A 22869-nucleotide genomic window follows, 5' to 3' on the forward strand; every position below is an offset into this window, starting at 1 on the left:
AGGAGCTACAAGGGCAAGGACCTGAGATGTAGAAAATGTAAAGGAAGATATCCCATTGGAACTCATGGAACTGTGAAACTCAGCTACTCTTCTATGCCAACAGATTTAGCCAGAAGAATGCAAAAATGTGTAGGAGCTGCAAGACAGCCTGACTTACATTAACCTTCAGAGTAAACATGATTTCTGTTATCTTCCTCCTGTCAAATCCCAAGCAAATGTCTCTGGTGGCCAAACCTAACCACCAAAAATCTATATAGAGAGAATTCTAGAAAACATAGCCAAGTTAATGCTACAAAGTCATACACAGAATTCATTTTATGTATTCTATGGAGCAGTAATTAAAATCTACTTTGTTCCATGTGGATAATTCTAGCTCCACTTATCAAATACCACATTCTATCCTCCTCTGATTTACAATGCCACTTTTGCACCACATTATGTTTCACTATATATTGCGTTCTGGAACATTTGTTTTGTTCCATTGCTATTTGTTGATTTCTGTGCTACTGCCTTGTTGCATGCTAAGTCGTTCCAGTCGTGTCCGACTTTGTGACCCCATGGACTGTAGCTCGCCAGGCTCCTCTGTCCATGTTGCCATACCCTCCTTCAGGGGACTGCCTTGTTAATACGACTTTATTATAAGTATTGATATCAATGGTAAAATAAGTCCCACAATCTTGCTTTATTTTCATTAAGAATATTTTGCTTCATCTGACTCTTTGCTCTTGTATGAAATAGTAGAATCTCTTTGGCATTTTGACTATAGCTGCTTTAAGTTTAGATATTAATTTGACATCTTAATGATATTGAGTTATTATATGTATAAATATGATATAGCTCTAAAAATATTTAGTCTTTCTCCAATACTTTCAGTAAAGTTTTATAATTTTTTAAGGTTACACACCCATTTATTCCTAAATACTGTTTAATGGGGCTTCCCAGGTGGTGCAGTGGTAAAGAATCCACCTACCAATACAGGAGATGCAGAAGACTCAGGTTCAGTTCCCAGACTGGGAAGATCCCCTGCAGAAGGAAATGGCAACCCACTCTGGTATTCTTGGCTGGAAAATTCCATAGACAGCAGAACCTGGACCAGTCCATGGGGTCACAAAGGGTCAGACATGACTGAACATGCACGCCCTTTTTAATGCTGTCATTGTTGAAATAGTATCATTTTTTTTAAATTATATTTTAAAAATATTTATTCATGGCCTATAGAAATCAGTTGATTTTTGCTTAATTAGAAACTTTTATGAACTTTTTATTAATTCTAATAATTTACCTGTAGATTTTCTTGTGTTTTCTACAGATACAAATAGTTAAAATGTTAGTCACTGAGATGTGTCTGACTCAGCAATACCATGAACTGTAGCTCATCAGTCTCCACTGTCCATGAAATTCTCCAGGCAAGGACACTGGAGTGGGTAGCCATTCCCTTCTCCAGGGTATATTTCTGACCCAGGGACTGGACCCGAGTCTCCCACATTGCAGGCAGATTCTTTACCATCTGAGACACCAGGGAAGCCCACATATATAACTAATATGTCTGCAAATTAAGGCTGTCTTTGTTCTTTAAATTATTACTCTTATAATAAAAACATTGATACTATATGAATCTATTTCATATAACATATAATGTAAATAAATAGATAACTCAGATTTCTGGCATAATGTAAAATAAAAGTTTTTTGATGTTTACATGAAAGCTTGACAAGAGCTGGCTTTGTGTTTATGCAAGACTCACCTGTTGTCACAACTGCAAAATCTGATTTGTAGTCTATCTGTGAAATTAATCTTTTTGTAGAAAATGCTATCTCAGTGTAATACAACTGCAATATTTTGCTTATGCAAGATAATTTTTAAAAAATCACAGATATGTATACTTTGAACAGTTGTCATTTTTGCAGCTGTAAAGCTTTACATTTACAAAATATATTTCCTCATAATAAATACACTTTTTTGATGAATTTTGTATCACATGTCTTTGAGATAAGAAACATTTTACAATAGTGTTTATGTCTCTTATACCTACTGAAAGTATTACATAGACATGGAAATCAGTAATATTTTGCTAGTTTGCAAATGTCACATTATTTGCTACTATAAATACAGTACATTTTATAAAACCTATATGTTATTTGAAATTTGAACTTGTTAAATTGTTCATGGTTCACATAGTACTTCCTTTTAAGTTTTAAGCATAGCCTTGAAAATGTGGTGTGTTGACCCTTTCTGTATCTAGAGATGCAATTAAAAATAATGGCCTAAATATTCAAGTAATAGCAAGTGTTGGCAATATGACATTGAGGCTATTCATTTGACCTTCTTTTCTGGCTTGCAGGCTTGCGGTTTGTTTTTAAATGGATGGCATGTTAAAGATCTGCAGACATGTCATTTTTTCCCCTGACAATTAGTGAGATATAGAAGGAGAAAACTTTCTGAAGAAAGATTCCAGCTAGTTCACTACCCACAGATCAATAACATCAAGTGTTCCAATAATGTAAATATGCTCTAAGACTATCTCTAGGGGTTGGAGAGAGATCAGCTTTGTATAAACAGATGTTTTATTAGATGAGCAGACGATAGATGAAGAAAAAAATACGCTATGGTCTTCATGGAGTGTTTCTGGAGTTTGGAAATGATTTTCAGATATAATCAACTCAAAGATGAGACACTTTAGTTAAGTATGCTATAATTTGTAACCCTAGAAAAGATTCTAATTTTAAACATCCTCTAATCTCAATTTCCCCACTCCAATATTCTTGCCTGGAAAATTCCACGGGGAAGAGGAGTCTGGTGGGCTATAGTCCAAGAGGCCACAGAAAGTCAGAAACTACTGAACAACTGAGCACAAACCTAATCTCAATTTAAAAGTGAAAGAAATTTTCTCTGAGCATCTATGTTAAATGCTCTGTTTTTAAACTTCATTGTATCTTTTCTTTTATAGAGTTTAATATGTTTTTAATTGGAAAGAAATATGATTTTTTTATTTAATTTCTAATCACCTGGATAATTGCTAGCTTTATGAGAGCACAAATATATCCATCATTTTCATTAATGTAATCCAGAAGCTTGTTTGGTGGTTGCTTAATAAATATAACTAACTATTAATGAATAAATGATGAAATAAGAAATGTTATTTCTTGAGAAAAAAATATTATCTAACTGCCTTCAATTGCAACAGCACAAAATTTGGAGCTAATGTAGGTACAAAAGGAATTTCTTGGATGGATATTGGGTATCTCATCAAAACAAATACTGAGGCAACAATCAGAGCCACTTTAGGAGTCTAGAATATAGAAATTAATGGATTGTTGGAGGGGGGTTCAGGATAGGGAACACATGCACACCTGTGATGGATTCATGTTGATGTATGGCAAAACTAATACGGTATTGTAAAGTAAAATAAAGTAAAATTAAAAAAAAGAAATTAATGGATTGTTTACCAAAGGCACTGTTGTCAAAATAAGTTGAGTGTTTTCAGTTTTCATGTCACTTTGAACTAGATTAAGATTCTAGGGCAAGAATAGAAAAAAAAATATGCTTGCTTTGAGAAATGCAGAGAATCAAAGAGAAATTCATTCTGCCTCTCTGCCTCTGCCCGGAGAAGGCAATGGCACCCCACTCCAGCACTCTTGCCGGGAAAATCCCATGGACGGAGGAGCCGGGTAGGCTGCAGTCCATGGGGTCGCTAAGAGTCAGACACGACTAAACAACTGCACTTTCACTTTTCACTTTCATGCACTGGAGAAGGAAATGGCAACCCACTCCAGTGTTCTTGCCTGGAGAATCCCAGGGACGGGGGAGCCTGGTGGGCTGCCGTCTCTGGGGTCGCACAGAGTCGGACACGACTGAAGCGACTTAGCAGCAGCAGCAGCCAGTACTCTTGCCTGGAAAATCCCATGGATGGAGGAGCCTGGTGGGCTGTAGTCCGTGGGGTCCTTAAGAGTCGGACACGACTGAGCGACTTCACTTTCACTTTCATGCACTGGAGAAGGAAATGGCAACCCACTCCAGTGTTCTTGCCTGGAGAATCCCAGGGACTGGGGAGCCTGGTGGGCTGCCGTCTATGGGATCGCAGACAGTTGGACACGACTGAAGCGACTTACCAGCAGCTCTGTCTCTGCCACCCTCTTTTTCTTTCTTTCTATCTTTTATATTTTCTCACACTTTTAAGTTTTTCCCTACTGTTTATTATTTCTTTTTTGAGTTACTGTTTGCCAAAATTTTCTTTCAACCTGAAAGATTGCTTTTAGTTTTTATTTTAGATCAGGTTTGCCAGTAACAAATTCCCTCAGTTTTGTTTTTGTGGGAATGGTCGTTATTTTAGTTTCTTTTTGTAACTATAATTTTGCTAGATCTAGAGTTCTTGATTGACTGTTTTTTCCCCAAGTACTTTAAATATACTGTTACACTTCTTTATAGTTTTAACTGTTTTTGAGGAAGAATACAGTCTTTAATTATACTGTTATTCCCCTATATATGAGTTATTTTTCTGCTGTCAAGATTTACTTTTGTCCTTAGTTTTGAGCAGTTTGACTATAATGTGTCTAGGTATAGATCTTTTTCTGTTTATTATTCTTGGAATTCACTTGGGGTTCACAAGTGGACTGAAACTAGTACTCCTGAAACTAGCAAATTATTAAAGCAAGTACTCCTGAAACTAGTAAATTATTAAAGCAAGATGGAAGCATACAAAGTTAACCTACAAAAGTTATTCATTTTCCTATATACTAGCAAATAAAAAATAGAATTTGAAATTCAAGGCATAGTACTAGTTACATTCAGTTCAGTTCAGTTCAGTTGCTCAGTCGTGTCTGACTCTTTGCAACCCCATGAATCGCAGCACTCCAGGCCTCCCTGTCCATCACCAACTCCTGGAGTTCACTCAGATTCACGTCCATCGAGTCAGTGATGCCATCCAGGCATCTCATCCTCTGTCGTCCCCTTCTTCTCCTGCCACCAATCCCTCCTAGCGTCAGAGTCTTTTCCGATGAGTCAACTCTTTGCATGAGGTGGCCAAAGTACTGGAGTTTCAGCTTTAGCATCATTCCTTCCAAAGAAATCCCAGGGCTGATCTCCTTCAGAATGGACTGGTTGGATCTCCTTGCAGTCCAAGGGTCTCTCAAGAGTCTTCTCCAACACCACAGTTCAAAAGCATCAATTCTTCGGCGCTCAGCCTTCTTCACTGTACAACTCTCACATCCATACATGACCACTGGAAAAACCGTAGCCTTGACTAGACAGACCTTAGTTGGCAAAGTAATGTCTCTGCTTTTGAATATGCTATCTAGGTTGGTCATAACTTTTCTTCCAAGGAGTAAGCGTTTTTTAATTTCATGGCTGCAGTCACCATCTGCAGTGATTTTGGAGCCCCCCAAAATAAAGTCTGACACTCTTTCCACTGTTTCCCCATCTATTTCCCGTGAAGTGATGGAACCAGATGCCATGATCTTCATTTTTTGAATGTTGAGCTTTAAGCCAACTTTTTCACTCTCCTTTTTTACTTTCATCAAGAGGCTGTTTAGCACTTCTTCACTTTCTGCCATAAGGGTGGTGTCCTCTGCATATCTGAGGTTATTGCTATTTCTCCCGGCAATCTTGATTCCAGCTTGTGCTTCTTGCAACCCAGCATTTCTCATGATGTACTCTGCATATAAGTTAAATAAGCAGGGTGACAATATACGCCCTTGACGTACTCCTTTTCCTATTTGGAACCAGTCTGTTGTTCCATGTCCAGTTCTAACTGTTGCTTCCTGACCTGCATACAGATTTCTCAAGAGGCAGGTTAGGTGGTCTGGTATCCCCATCTCTTTCAGAATTTTCCACAGTTTATTGTGATCCACACAGTCAAAGGCTTTGGCACAGTCAATAATGCAGAAATAGATGTTTTTCTGGAAATCTCTTTGATGATCCATCGGATGTTGGCAATTTGATCTTTGGTTCCTCTGCCTTTTCTAAAACCAGCTTGAACATCAGGAAGTTCACGGTTCACGTACTCCTGAAGCCTGGCTTGGAGAATTTTGAGCATTCCTTTACTAGCGTGTGAGATGAGTGCAACTAGTTACATTAGTGTCCCCCCCAAAAAACCAGTATAAGTCTAAAAAAATGTACAAGATCTATATACAGAAAACTATAAAAGTCTGATAAAAAAAATCAAAGGAGAACTAAATAAATGGAGAGATATTTCATGTTTTGGATAGCAACACTCGTTAAGATATTAGTTACTGACCTGATCTTGAGATTCAGTGCAACCTCAATCATAATCCTTGTGGGACATTTTATGGATATCTATAAACTGATTTTAAAATTTATATGAAGAGGTAAAATACCTAAAAGAGCCAACAAAAGGTTGAAGGAGAAGACCACAGTTGGAGAACTGATACTACCCAACTGTAAAATTATAAGGGAAAAATCTTTCTCCTTATTCATTTCTCATCAATTCCTCTGATAACATATGTGTGGGAGTCTGACCCACCAAGATAGTCTCCAGTTCTTTTAGATACCAACTGACTGTCCTACAATTAAATTTAATTCTGGTACTACTTAGAATAAGTAACATATTTCACAGACGGCAAAGAAGGAGACCCGGTTCAGTCTTTGGGTTGGGTAGATGCCCTGGAGAAGGGAATGGCTACCGACCCACTCCAGTATTCTTGCCTGGAGAATCCCATGGACAGAAGAGCTTGATGGGCTACAATCCATGGGGTCACAAAGAGTTGGACAGGACTGAGCAAGTAATGCTTTCATTTCTTTCTCTTCCCCCCACAGTTTAAGAACTCTGTCCCACAGTCTCCCCCCCCCCCCACTAACTTCAGATGCCAATTCACAAGTCTAGTTGTTTCTGACTGACCAGTTGTAAATCCAGAATGTCCCATAACCCCCTCCCAAGATTTGATAACATGCTAGAATAGTTCATAGAACTCAAAAAGACAATTTGTTTACTAGATTACTGGTTTATTTTGAGGGAATGCAGTTCAGGAACAGACTTATGAAAGAGACATATAGAGCAAATTATATGGGAAGGGGCATGGAGCTTCCATCACCTTTTTGGACATGCTACCCTTCTGGCACTTCCACTTGTTTACCAACTTGGAAGTTCTCTGAAAATTGTACTTTAGGAACTTTCTGAACGCTTCATTACATAGGCGTGGTTGACTAAACCATTAATTCAACCTCCAGCCTCTCCTTGATCCCCAGACTTCAATTATTTGAGGCTAAAACTTCCAGTCCTCTCATCACATGGTGGTTCCCCTAGAAAGAAGCCTCCCATCCATAGAGACTTCACAAAAGTTATCCCATTGATATAAACTCATGTATTGTAAAAGGTACTTCTATTAACAAAATACATTCCTTCCCCTTTATTGCTCTTATATCTTAGGAAATTTCAGATTTTAGGAACTCTAGGATAGAAATTCCAGCTGAGCTATTTAACACCCTAAAAATGATGCTATTATAGTGTTGCACTCAATATGTCAACAAACTTGGAAAACTCGCAATGGTCCCAGGACTGGAAAACATCAGTTTTCATTCCAATCCCGAAGAAAGACAATGCCAAAGAATGTTCAAGCTCCTGTACAATTGTGCTCATTTCACATGCTAGCAAGGTAATCCTCAAAATCCTTCAAGCTAGGCTTCAACAATTTGTGAACTGAGAACTTCCAGCTGTAATAACTGGATTTAGAAAAGGCAGAGGAACCAGAAATCAAATTGACAACATCCCTTGGATCATAGGAAAAGCAAGGGGATTTCAGAAAAAAAGAATCCTCTTTGGCTTGACTATGCCAAAGCCTTTGACTGTGTGGATCACAACAGACTGTGGAAAATTCTTAGAGCGATGGGAGTACCAGAGTACCTGACCTGCTTCTTTAGAAAACTATGTATGAAGGTCAAGAAGCAACAGTTAGAAATGGACATGGAAGAATGGATTGGTTCAAAATTGGGAAAGGAGTATGTCAAGGCTGTATATTGTGACCCTGCTTATTTAACTTATATGCAGAGTACATCATACGAAATACCAGGCTGGATAAAAGTACAAGCTGGAGTCAAGACTGCTAGGATAAATACCAACAACTTCAGATATGCAGATGACACCAACATTATGGCAGAAGCAAAGAGGAACTAAAGAGCCTCTTGATGAAGGTGAAAAAGGCGAGTGAAAAAGCTGGCTTAAAACTCAATATTCAAACAGCTAAAATCATAACATCTTGTCCTATCACTTCATGGCAAATAGATGGGGAAAAGTGTTTCCACTTTTTAAATTTTCTTGAGCTTCAAAATCACTGCAGACTGTGACTGGAGGTATGAAATTAAAAGATGCTTGCTCCTTGGAAGAAAAGTTATGACAAACCTAGACATCGTATTAAAAAGCAGAGATATCACTTTGCCAAAAAAGGTCTGTCTACTCAAAGCTATAGTTTTTCTAGCAATCACATACGGATGTGAGGGCTGGACCATAAAGAAGGCTGAGTGTTGAAGAACTGATGCTTTAGAATTGTGATGCTGGAGAAGATACTTGAGAGTCCCTTGGACTGCAAGGAGATCAAAGCAGTCAATCCTAAAGGAAATCAACCCTGAATATTCATTAGGAGGACTGATACTGAAGCTGAAATTCCAATACTTTGGCCGCTTAATGCAAAGAACTGACTCATAGGGAAAGACCCTGATGCTGTGAAAGATTGAAGGCAGGAGGAGAAGGGAGCAACAGAGGACAAGATGGTTGGATGGCATCATTGACTCAATGGACATGAGTTTGAGCAAACTCCAGAAGATAGTAAAGGATAGGAAAGCCTGGCATTCTGTAACCCATGGGTTCACAAAGAATTGGACATGATTTAGTGCCTGAACAATAGCACCAAGGACAGAAATGGGAATGAAGGCCAAATATACATTTATTATAATAAATCACAATATTATAAAGATTAAAACTGCAGTAACTAAGACAGTGTGGTATTGGTGACAGTACAGACAAATCAATGAAACAGACTAGAGAAACAAGTTGTTGATCAACCCAAATATAGCCAATTGAATTTTGACAAAGGGACAAAGACAATCAATTAGAGAAAAGAAATTCTCTTCAACAAATATTACTGGAACGACTGGACATCACATACAAAAAATGAACCTAGACATTTAAAAATTAATTAAAAATTCATCATAGACCTAAATGTAAAGCACAAGATTATAACATTCCCAGAAGATGGTATAGGAGAAAATCTAGAAGACCTTGTGTGGAGGTGATGACATTTTAGAGAAAACACCAAAAGCATAATCTATAAAAAATAATAATTGGTAATCTGAACTTCATTAAAATTAAAAGTGTGTGCTTTGTAAAAGAATGCTATCAGGAGAATGAGGAGATGGGTCACAGAATGGGAGAAAATAGCTTGAAAAATATATCTGATAAAGAAATTTTATACAAAACATGTAAGGAGCTCAATGATAAGAAAGATGAAAAACTTGACAAAAGACCTGAACAAACACTTCATCAAAGAAGATATGCAAATGGAAAATAAGTGTATGAAAAGATATTCCACACTATATGTCATTATTGTGATGAAATAAAATTCATATTTTATGGCAAGACAGAAAATTTTAAATGTGAAATTTTCTATGCCTATTTGGGCCTCCTTCTTCCCCTTTAGTGTCTATCGTGAATCTGTTAACCTGACCTCCTTAGGAGGTAACAATTCCTTCTTAATCTTGTAAAAGTTTGCTTTGTACATGGCGATTTGGAGTATGTAAACTGTCAGTGTTTTGTGTTTTGATGAATAACCTCTTATGTCATAAATATTTTTAATTGCGCTTTGACCTCCGATGGGTGGAACAGTCCTCAGAGTTTTCTGAAAGACTGTCTCCTGTGCTATAATCCTCAAGTTAACTTCAATAAAATTTTCCTTCATTTCTCAGTTGACTATTGATTAATTTTTCATCAACATGAGACATGCAAATGAAAACAATGAGACACCACTACATGTCGATTAGAAAGGCCAACAATACCAAATGCTGACAAAGTTTAGTATTTATCTGAAAGAGGTGAAGGTATGTCCACATGCAAACTCACACATGGATGTTTATAGCAGTTTTATTCATCTTTGGCAAAACAGTAACAGCCTCTGTTTGTTCTTTAAACTGTTTTTTTCCTAAGATTGCCTAGGATTTGATCTTTATTCAGAAGCCATTTTTTAAATTCTAGTATTGTTTATAATCTGAAGACACTGTATAATTTCAAAACTACTAATTCCTGGATCATTTTTGTTTAATGATTCTTCTCTCTTTCCAATCACATTTTACTGCAAAAAAACTGGAAGAAACCAGGTATTACTTTCAACATTCTACCTTGAAATCTTCTTAGCTAGATCACCTGGTAAATTAGATATATTTTGTTCTTTTCACATTAGCATAAGCAACAACATTACCACACTCTCTACTGTTAATGCTGGAGACCTTTATCCTTTGATTTCCAATAAAAGTTTTATTATCACCTAAGCTCTCACATGGAAGGAATGATGCTAAAGCTGAAACTCCAGTATTTTGGCCACCTCATGCGAAGAGCTGACTCATTGGAAAAGACTCTGATGCTGGGAGGGATTGGGGGCAGGAGGAGAAGGGGACGACAGAGGATGAGATGGCTGGATGGCATCACTGACTTGATGGACATGAGTCTGAGTGAACTCCAGGAGTTGGTGATGGACAGGGAGGTCTGGCGTGCTGCGACTCATGGGATTGCAAAGAGTTGGACACGACTGAGAGACTGAACTGAACTGAACTGAAGCTCTCACAATGGCCTCCTGAAAACCATCATACATCTGATACAGTTTCTTTAAGGCATTTTATATTTTTACTAATATTCTATTCAAAGATCCTTGCCTCTCCACCCAAATACCAAAATTAGTATTTGCTATCTAGCGCCATATAACAAGTTGTTCCAATATTTAACAGCTTAAAAACAACATCAAAAAACATTGCTGTATTTTTCAGCCAACATTTACACAGAGATTCAAATTGGATCCCTGAGACAGTGTCATCCTACAACTGAAAGATAATATTTAAATAGCCTCTGAAGCAGCTGGATTAACTTTAGTCAGAGAAATATGTGTACAATGGATTATTTCTAGATATATTTTGTCCAACTCTATTCATAGGAAGCAGGTCAAAGACATGAGCGAAGTATAATGTGTAGGTTTTTAAGCACAGAAGCTATAAACGAAAGAGAGATTTCATAACTGCAAATGAACTTTTTCAAACTGATAAGTTGTCTATTCTGTTAACATGGATATTAAGTGATTTGCTGATTGAATCTTATTTATATTTATAATACTATTCATATTATATTGCTTTCAGCTGAACAGATGAAAGGAAAGTAAGACTATAAGAAATAGTCTGTTGTTCACTAGAAGAAAAGACAAGAGTTCAACATAGCTTTTGTAATTTTGAATTTGGGTGTGATGAGTGAGGGTAACCATGGGACTGGAGGAAAATGAAATCTTTTAGAAATTGCTTGATATTTTTAGTAATATAAATGATATGCAACTAATTTAATTAAACTTAGAATCATAACAGACCCTATTGAAGAGGAGTGGAATGCTTTTCTTTTGTGTATCTCCTTACTGCTGAAATGTAGTACATTAAAATGAATAAGAACAATAGATGGTTTCAACTGATCAAATCTGCAACTCCATCTGATCGAATGAGAAGATTTTAATTAAAACTGGACTTCATTCAAAAAGGGCTATTGTAACAAACTATAATTAAGTTGATTTTCCATAGTGCCTAGGTCATGCATTCATTTTTAAACTTTTATTTAATTCTCCTAGTGTTATATTTTTACCTTTAACATTTCTGTTTGTATATTCATGACAAATTATGAATTTTCTATTTTTCCATATGAGGCATTATTCACTTACTTCAGTGATGATCTGTCTGGAGACATTCCATCTTTAAAACTTTTAGAGATCTTTCCTTCCTTCATCATTCTTATTTTTAGTCACACCAATAAATAAGTAACCATTTCTTGCAGAACTTCTCTGTTATATAACTTTATGCGCAAATGTAAAGCAAATGTCAGTGTATTATATTTCTGTTTTCCTCAATCAAAATTAAAAGTAATTAACTAAAAATATAACAATAGCATAATTGAGAATAAGTAGTACACACACACAACATAATACATGCTGCATATGGAGCTGTTTGAAGGTCTGAATATAAATACAGAGGACAATATCTGATATATATGCATTCACTGCAAGCATTTATGCCTAAGATGTCCCATCACATTCTTATTGAATGACAATGCAGTTGGTTCAAACAAAGACTGATAATTAAAACAGTTTTATCCAAAGACATATATGAAATAATAATAGCTCTTGGAGACTGGCTAGGTTGAAGGTTAGTACTCTACGATCTCACAAAGGAAACTGCTGTTTATTCTTTTCTTTCATCTATTCTCATGCTCTTTTTAAAAGCCTGAAGCCAAAGAAAAACCTTTTTATAGCTGTTTTTATTTAAGAACTCTGAGTCTTTAATCACTTACATTTTTAGTCTATAAAATAATATTTATAAAATATGTGTATATCATATAATACATGTATGTACTCTTCTAATGGTTTCAAGAAAAGAATATTGTCATTCGCTTGGTAATCTCTTGTACATGCTCTTAAACACCAATCAGTTTCTTTCAACAATGTTCTGAATTTTGTATTTGTTATTCTCTTCCTTTCCTTTAGTTTTACTATATATTTGTATATTTATACAATAATGTTTACTTTTTCTTGCCCCCATATTATAATCATTCTTTGTAAAGATCCTTATGGTTGACTTCTTTTCCTGCTTAACTTTATGTTTCTAAGATTTATTTATGTTTTGGCATGTAGCAATAACTTATTGCAGATAGATTCCTTACAGTCTGAGCCACCGGTAAAGCTACCTGCAATGCAGAAGCCCCAGGTTTGATCCCTGGGTTGGAAGGATCCTCCTGGAGAAGGGAATGGCAACCCACTCCAGTATTCTTGCCTAGAAAATGCCATGGACAGAGGAGCCTGGGTGGGCAACAGTCCATGGGGTCACAAAGAGTTGGACACTACTGAGTGAATAACACACCTTCATAAAATACTTTTGGGCTTCCCTGGTGTCTCAGACAGTAAAGAATTTGCTGCAATACAGGAGATCCGGGTTTGATCCTTGGGTCAGGAAGATCCCCTGGAGAAGGAACTGGCAACCCACTCCAGTATTCTTGCCTGGGAAATCTCATGGACAGAGGAGCCTGGTGGGTTACAGTCCATGAGGTCACAAAGATTTGGACATGACTGAAGCAACTAACACTTCCTTCCTTACTAATAATTTATTTTCTCTGCTGCATACTCTTCTAGAATACGAGTATATAAAAATTTATTGTAGTTTTACCCCAATGGGTATTTTATTTACAATTTTTTTCTATTACAAATAATGTTGCTGTATATTGTTGAACAGTTCCCCTGACACGCGTCCATTAAGTTTCTTTAGGATATACATGTATGTGAAATTGTTGCATTATAGAAAATAAGAATACAACAAAATAAGAATAAAATAATGCTATATTATTTTCCTAAGTGGCTGTACTTTTTAACTTTTGGATATATGTTGGGTAAGAAATGTCAAATCATGAGAGATTTAATTTCTATTTTCCTGATTGTTAATAAGGTTGAGTATGTTTTATGTTTATTGACTGTTAAGGTTTTTTCTTCTGTATGGTGCCTCTTCAAGTCCCTTTTTTTAATGCTTGTCTTTTTCTTTTCCTCAGTGATTTAAAAATGGTATATTCTACATATAATTTTGTATTTTTAATTATCATCTGTCTTTTGAATTTTTATTCTCTTCATAGTAATTTTCTTAAAAGTTTTCAGTTTCATTTAGTTAAAATTATTCTTTGCCTTACAAACATGTTTTCTTTAAGATGCCCTTTTTTACCCCCAAATCAGATATTTTTTAAGATTTTTTTTTCCCAAATTTTACTTTTATTTTTCGTGTTTAGGGCTTTGACTGTGTGAAATTAATTGTTGCTTTTGTGTGGGACAGGAGAGAAACTTGTTTTTTTTTTTTTTCCTCCATGTACACAGATTTACCACAGCACTATTGAATGAATAATCTATTCTTTCCTACTGATCTGCAGAGAAAATTCTATCATACTCAAGTTTATGTAATTATGAGTTGATTTCTTAGTTCTTTGTTTTGTTCAATCAGTAATTTTCTATTCCTGAGTGCAGTACAATGTTTTAATTACTATAAGTTTATAGTAAATCTTAACATGCAGAGAAATAAATATCCCTGTTTACTTTGAGTGTCTGTATCATGCTTAGCTATTTATTTTTCATATACAATATAAAATAACTAGTTAGTCTATATAAGAAGTTATAAATGTGATTAAAATAGTATTGATTCCTTGGGTTAATGTGAAGAAAATTAATCTGAGTGATATTGAGTCTCCCATTTATGAACACAGAGTGGTTACCATTTAGAGATTATATTTTATATTTTTCAGTATTATAGGTATAACAGTCCTAAATGTTTATGCACGTAATAGAACTTCAAAATAAATGAACCAAAAATTACTAGAACTAAATCGCTAGAGCTAAAACTAATTTTTCCTGGAACTAAAATTACTAAACTAAATTAGTTTAGAATTAAACTAAAAATTACTAGAACAAAATACATGAACCAAAAATTACTAGAAATAACTAGTTTACTAGAACTAAACTAACTAAAGTCCACAGTTATAGCTGAAGATATCAATACCCCTCTCTCAATAATTGATACAGCAAATTGATACAAAAAATTGTTAAGGATAGAGAAGATTTGAACAACACTTCCTAGTGGCTCAGACGGCAAAGAATCCGCCTACAATGCAGGAGACCTGGGTTAGATCCCTGGGTTGGGAAGATCCCCTGGAGGAGGGCATGGCAACCCACTCCAGCATTCTTGCCTGGAGAATCTCCATGGACAGAGGAGCCTGGTGGGCTACAGTCCATGGGGAGGCAGAGAGTCAGACACAACTGAGTGACTAAGCACATCAACTAATGTGACATAATTTTCATCTTTATTGGACCATAAAACACATGTCAATAAATTTTCAAATATTCAAATCATCCAAATATGTTTTCTGGCTACAATGAAATTAAATTTAAAATAAATAATAGTAATATCTTTGGAAAATTCCCTCATATTTGAAAATTGAGTAACACACATACAATGGGTCAAAATAGAAATTATTTTGAACTGAATAACAATGAAGACAATATATCTGAATTGGTTGAGATTTCACTGAACAGTATTTAAGGGCAAATTTACAGCATTAAACCTAAAGCTATAAGAATTCTAGAAGAAAGCAACACAGAATTCTTGCATACTTGGCTTAAGCAAAGATTTCTGAGCCCATGACACCAAAAGTTTGATCCATAATATATAAAATGACAAATCAATAAATAGGGCTTTATCCAAATTAAAAATCTAATCTTTGAAAGACACTGCTTAGAATGTAAAGAAAGTCCATAGACTGGGAGAAAATATTTGGAAATCAGACAGTTCATAAAGGACTATATCTAGAATATATGAGACTCTCTCAAAACTCCAAATTGTATGGAGATTCCTCAAAAAACCAAAAATAAAACTACTATATGAGCTAGCAATACTCCACCTGGGCATATATTAAAGAAAACGAAAACACGAATTCAAAAAAATACATGAGCTCAGTATTCTATATAAAAGTCAAGATATGAAAGCAAACTAAATGTCCACCACAGATGAATGCATATAGAAATGTACCACACACACACACACACACGGGAATATCATTTAAAGAAGAGGGGAAAAGTCAAAAAAAGAGTGGAAAAGACCTTGATGCTGGGAAAGATTGAGGGCAAGAGGAGAAGTGGGCGACAGAGGATGAGATGGTTGGATGGCATCACCGACTCAATGGACATGGGTTTGGGTGAACGCCGGGAGGTGGTGATGGACAGGGAGGCCTGGCGTGCTGCAGTTCATGGGGCTGCAAAGAGTCAGACACATTTGACTGACTGACGACAACATATAAAAGAAGGAAATTTTGCCATCTACAGCAATATGGATGGACCTGGAGGGTATTATGCTTAGTAAAATAAGTCAGATAGAGTAAATCAAATATTGTAATCACTTATACATAGAAACTAAAAAGTAAAATGAATGAATAGAACAGAGACAGACTCACAGATAAAGAGAATAAACTAGCGGTTACCAGTGGAGAGAGGCAAGATGGGGACTGAACAGGTACAGACTGTGTGCTGTGCTCAGTCACTCAGTCATGTTCACTTCTTTGAGATCTTGTGGACTGTACTCTGCCAGGCTCTTCTGTCCAGGGGATTTTCCCGGCAAGAATACTGGAGTGGGTTGCCATTTCCTTCACCAGGGATCTTCCCGACCCAGGAATTGAACCCTCATCTCCTCGCATTGCAGGCAGATTCTTAACCACTGAACCAATAGGGAAGCACAAGCTACTACATATAAAATAAGTAAGATACAAGAATATATTGTACAGAAAAAAGGATATAGCCTATATTTATAATAACTTTAAATAGAGTATAATCTATAAAATATTAAATCACTGCTTTGTATACCTGAAACTAATATAATATTGTAAATCAACTATGCTCCTGCTGCTGCTCCTGCTAAGTCACGTCAGTCGTGTCCGACTCTGTGCGACCCCATAGACAGAAGCCCACCAGGCTCCTCTGTCCCTGGGAATCAACTATACTTTAATAAAAACCAAGAAACAGCTCCAAAAATATGGACAAAAAATTTGAATAGATACTTCAAAGAACATGCAGATGAGAAATACAAGGAAACATCATAATCAATGGTCATATTCCTACACACATTTTAAAATAACTAATGTGAAGTCTGACCATGCTGATCCTTGGCAAGATTCCCAAGCATCTGGGATATTCATAACATTGCTGCTTGAACTAACAATTACTGAAAAAATGTGTTAATAATCTACCATTCTAATCAGGATTTTTTAAAATGTGTTTTTCTGTTTTATACAATATTATTTGGTACATTTACATTTAAACTTCTTATGTAATGTTATATTTTTCTTTTCTAATAAATCTTACCTGAAGGTCTATTTTATTTGATATTAATTACTATATCAACTTTTAAAAATTGGTATTTGGTTTGTATTCGTATCCTTTTTCATTGAGCATGTATATATTCTAGATTTGGGATGTACTTCTTGTAGATAAAATAGAGCAGAATTTTAAAATATGACGAAAATTCTCATCTTTTTGTGTTAACACTTAATCAACTTTCTGTTTTTTATAATTAATGATTTTAATTTCTAACATCTTATCTTATGCTTTTCATTGTTCTGTTTCTATATTGTTTCTTCATTCTTGCCTTAAAATGAATGGATTTTTTTCTCCTATCAGTTTCTTTCCTATACTAGATTTTAAGTTATACATACATATTTTCCATGATTAGTTTAGAAAATTTTAGCATGTAGAATTAGCTTATTGAAATTGGATATGCTAAATATTTTCATTCTGATTTCAAACAGTACAAGTTTCATAGAACACATTTAAGTGGTCCAGATGGTAAAGAATCTGCATTCAATGCAGGAGACCCGGGTTCCATCCCTGGGTCAAGAAGATCCCCTAGAGAAAGGAGTGGCAACCCATTCTAATATTCTTGCCTGGAAAATTCCATGGACAGAGGAGCCTGGCAAGCTATAGTCCATGCGGTCGTAAAGAGCCGGACATGATTGAACAAAGACTTCCGCTTCCACTATACTTTTTAAATTTGATTGAAAAATAGATAATGTGCATCCATGCTCAGTTGCTTCAATTGTGTCCAACTCAGCGATCCTATGGACTCTAGCCCAACAGTCTTCTCTGTCCATGGTAGTCACCTACAGAGATGCAACAGGTATTTTCACTCCAAATTTGTTCTGAATATTAAGACTGGTGACACTGTGAACACCAAAATGGTATGAAAAAGTTCATAATCCTTTAATGAGGCTTGTGGGAAGACTAGGGCAGCCTCTCCAACTGGTTTCAAAATGTTCTGAGGGTCAAAGAAGGAAGACGTGATAGACTTTTATTTTAGGATTGGGACTGGGACAAAGGTTCCTGTGTGCTGGCCTGGATTTCTGTGATTTGAACTTGCTGGTGCCAAGTTCAGTTCAGTTCAGTCGCTCAGTCGTGTCCGTCTCTTTGCGACCCCATGAATCGCAAGACACCAGGCTTCCCTGTCCATCACCAACTCACTCAGACTCACGTCCATCACGTCAGTAATGCCATCCAGGCATTTCATCCTCTGTCATCCCCTTCTCCTCTTGCCCTCAATCCCTCCCAGCATCAGAGTCTTTTCCAATGAATCAACTCTTCGCATGAGGTGGCCAAAGTACTGGAGTTTCAGCTTTAGCATCATTCCTTCCAAAGAAATCCCAGGGCTGATCTCCTTCAGAATGGACTGGTTGGATCTCCTTGCAGTCCAAGGGACTCTCAAGAGTCTTCTCCAACACCACACTTCAAAAGCATCAATTCTTCGGTGCTCAGCCTTCTTCACAGTCCAACTCTCACATCCATACATGACTACTGGAAAAACCATAGCCTTAACTAGACGGACCTTAGTCGGCAAAGTAATATCTCTGCTTTTGAATATGCTATCTAGGTTGGTCATAACTTTTCTTCCAAGGAGTAAGTGTATTTTAATTTCATGGCTGTAATCACCATCTGCAGTGATTTTGGAGCCCCTAAAAATAAAGTCTGACACTGTTTCCACTGTTTCTCCATCTATTTCCCATGAAGTGATGGGACCAGATGCCATGATCTTCTTTTTCTGAATGTTGAGCTTTAAGCCAACTTTTTCACTCTCCTCTTTCACTTTCATCAAGAGGCTTTTTAATTCCTCTTCACTTTCTGCCATAAGGGTGGTGTCATCTGCATATCTGAGGTTATTGATATTTCTCCCGGCAATCTTGATTCCAGCTTGTGTTTCCTCCAGTCCAGCGTTTCTCATGATATACTCTGCATAGAAGTTAAATAAGCAGGGTGACAATATACAGCCTTGACGTATTTCTTTTCCTATTTGGTACCAGTCTGTTGTTCCATGTCCAGTTCTAACTGTTGCTTCCTGCATACAGATTTCTCAAGAGGCAGGTTAGGTGGTCTAGTATTCCCATCTCTTTCAGAATTTTCCACAGTTTCTTGTGATCCACACAGTCAAAGGCTTTGACATAGTCAATAAAGCAGAAATAGATGTTTTTCTGGAACTCTCTTGCTTTTCCATGATCCAGCAGATGTTGGCAATGTGATCTCTGGTTCCTCTGCCTTTTTTAAAACCAGCTTGAACGTTAGGAAGTTCATGGTTCACGTATTGCTGAAGCCTGGCTTGGAGAATTTTGAACATTACTTTACTAGCGTGTGAGATCAGTGCAATTGTGCAGTAGTTTGAGCATTCTTTGGCATTTCCTTTCTTTGGGATTGGAATGAAAACTGGCCTTTTCCAGTCCTGTGACCACTGCTGAGTTTTCCGAATTTGCTGGCATATTGAGTGCAGCACTTTCACACCATCATCTTTTAGGATTTGAAACAGCTCAACTGGAATTCCATCACCTCCACTAGCTTTGTTCATAGTGATGCTTTCTAAGGCCCACTTGACTTCACATTCCAGGATGTCTGGCTCTAGATGAGTGATCACACCACTGTGACTATCCGGGTCGTGTAGATCTTTTTTGTACAGTTCTTCCGTGTATTCTTGCCACCTCTTCTTAATATCTTCTGCTTCTGTTAGGTCCATACAATTTCTGTCCTTTATTGAGCCCATCTTTGCATGAAATATTCCCTTGATATCTCTAATTTTCTTGAAGAGATCTCGTCTTTCCCATTCTGTTCTTTTCCTCTATTTATTTGCATTGATCACTGAAGAAGGCTTTCTTACCTCTTCTTGCTATTCTTTGGAACTCTGCATTCAGATGCTTATATCTTTCCTTTTCTCCTTTGCTTTTCTCTTCTCTTCTTTTCATAGCTATTTGTAAGGCCTCCCCAGAGAGCCATTTTGCTTTTTTGCATTTCTTTTCCATGGGGATGGTCTTGATCCCTGTCTCCTGTACAATGTCACAAACCCCATTCCATCGTTCATCAGGCACTCTATCTATCAGATCTAGGCCCCTTAAATCTATTTCTCACTTCCACTGTATAATCATAAGGGATTTGATTGAGGTCATACCTGAATGGTCTAGCGATTTTCCCTACTTTCTTCAATTTGAGTCTGGATTTGGTAATAAGGAGTTCATGATCTGAGCCACAGTCAGCTCCTGGTCTTGTTTTTCTTTTGACTGTATAGAGCTTCTCCATCTTTGGCTGCAAAGAATATAATCAATTTGATTTCGGTGTTGACCATCTGGTGATGTCCATGTGTAGAGTCTTCTCTTGTGTTGTTGGAAGTCAGTGTTTTCTATGACCAGTGCATTTTCTTGGCAAAACTCTATTAGTCTTTGCCCTGTTTCATTCCACATTCCAAGGCCAAATTTGCCTGTTACTTCAGGTATTTCTTGACTTCCTACTTTTGCATTCCGGTCTCCTATAATGAAAAGGACATCTTTTTGGGGTGTTATTTCTAAAAGGTCTTGTAGGTCTTCATAGAACTGTACAACTTCAGCTTCTTCAGCATTACTGGTTGGGGCATAGACTTGGATAACTGTGATATTGAATGGTTTGCCTTGGAGACGAACAGAGATCATTCTGTTGTTTTTGAGATTGCATCCAAGTACTGCATTTTGGACTCTTTTGTTGACCATGATGGCTATTCCATTTCTTCTGATGGATTCCTGCCCGCAGTAGTAGATATAATGGTCATCTGAGTTAAATTCACCCATTCTAGTCCATTTAGTTTGCTGATTCCTAGAATGTTGACTTTCACTCTTGCCATCTCTTGTTTGACCACTTCCAATTTGCCTTGAATCATGGACCTGACATTCCAGGTTCCTATGCAATATTGCTCTTTACAGCATTGGACCTTGCTTCTATCACCAGTCACATCCACAACTGGGTATTGTTTTTGCTTTGGCTCCATCCCTTCATTCTTTCTGGACTTATTTCTCCACTGATCTCCAATAGCATATTGGGCATCTACTGACCTGGGGTGTTCCTCTTTCAGTATCCCATCATTTTGCCTTTTCATACTGTTCATGGGGTTCTCAAGGCAAGAATACTGAAGTGGTTTGCCATTCCCTTCTCCGGTGGACCACATTCTGTCAGACCTCTCCACCATGACCCACCCGTCTTGGGTTGCCCCACGGGCATGGCTTTGTTTCATTGAGTTAGACAAGGCTGTGGTCCTAGTGTGATTAGCTTGACTAGTTTTCTGTGAGTATGGTTTCAGTGTGTCTGCCCTCTGATGCCCTCTTGCAACACCTACCATCTTACTTGGGTTTCTCTTACCTTGGGCATGGGTTATCTCTTCATGGCTGCTCCAGCAAAGCGCAGCCACCGCTCCTTACCTTGGATGAGGGTATCTCCTCACCGCCGCCCTTCCTGACCCAAAGGAAGGAACAAATGGGCTTCCTTATCCTCTTTTCCAGATTTGGGACATATGGGGAAAAGAGACTGGAGGGGCTTGAAAGAAGTGAGCAGTCAAGCATCAAAGATGGAGTCAAACTCTGTGTTACAATTTATTCCTGATATTTGACTGATGACTAAAATGTGCCATGTTTCGTTTAATTGAATTCCACCTTCACTTTTTTTTTTTTTCACCTATCAGACAGGCAAAACTTTATTTATTTATTTATTTATTTTTATATAAATGTATTTATTTTAATTGGAGGCTAATTACAACTAAGTAAGACATTATGATGCTGTATGAGGCCTGGTAATGAAACATGAAACTGGTAACAGTATTGGAAGTTATGTTGAATACTTTGTTCAGGAGCCCAGCATTGTATATTCTAAGAAGTGAAATGGGTGTCTGGGTCACTGTCAATCATGTTTGGAATCTCTAGGGGGGATAAGTGATATCTTAGTGAGGCCTTGTACTATAGTCTTAGCACGTGCAGGGACATGTATGACCTTGATCTATATTTTGCATGTATGTGAAATAAGAGATACTTAAAGTCCTTTCTTCCAAAGGCAAATCTTGAATAAGGAATTGTTGCTGTTGTCGATGGGATGAGATTCAGAAGTTGGTAAAATTGTACAAATGAGGCAGACTGTTGGCAGAGATACTTAAAGTCCTTTCTTCCAAAGGCAAATCTTGAATAAGGAATTGTTGCTGTTGTCGATGGGATGAGATTCAGAAGTTGGTAAAATTGTACAAATGAGGCAGACTGTTGGCCAGGGTATCCTATGTTAAGATGGCTGACTGCCGTTCAGCTGGTTTTGTTGACTCTTTGTTCCTTTCTGGATGTAGAACACGAAGTTAAAGGATAAAAAGCAGCATCTCTCCCACAAGATTGGTCTCATGTGTGCTGGCTCTTCTAACCCTCTTATGTAAACTCCCTTTGCTGCACACTCTTGAAACCAAGGAGCTCCTTGGAAGTCTAAAGGGTGAAGAAGAAGTTGACTTCCTCTGTCATTGTGTCATTTGGCAAGGGACTGAGGACAGGACAATACTTTCTCCTCCCACCCTCTCTCTCACTCTTACAGGTATGATAAACCACAGGGCCCAGGTATAGCTCTATTTTGTAGCAGGAAGACTTCTACATCTCTGCTGAGTTCATGGGGTACTTGTTTCCATGACCCAATGCATTATGGGTAGCTGGGTATGAAGCTTCTTGAGGTCCTGAAAGCTGCCACTGACTCAGGTCCTGAAGAGCCTCTGCTTTCAGGAGAACTCAGTGTGCAGCCACTTTAATGTATATGATAT

The sequence above is a fragment of the Ovis aries genome, chromosome 1 (genome assembly GCF_016772045.2).
Source record: "Ovis aries strain OAR_USU_Benz2616 breed Rambouillet chromosome 1, ARS-UI_Ramb_v3.0, whole genome shotgun sequence".
NCBI classification, from domain to species: Eukaryota; Metazoa; Chordata; class Mammalia; order Artiodactyla; family Bovidae; genus Ovis; species Ovis aries.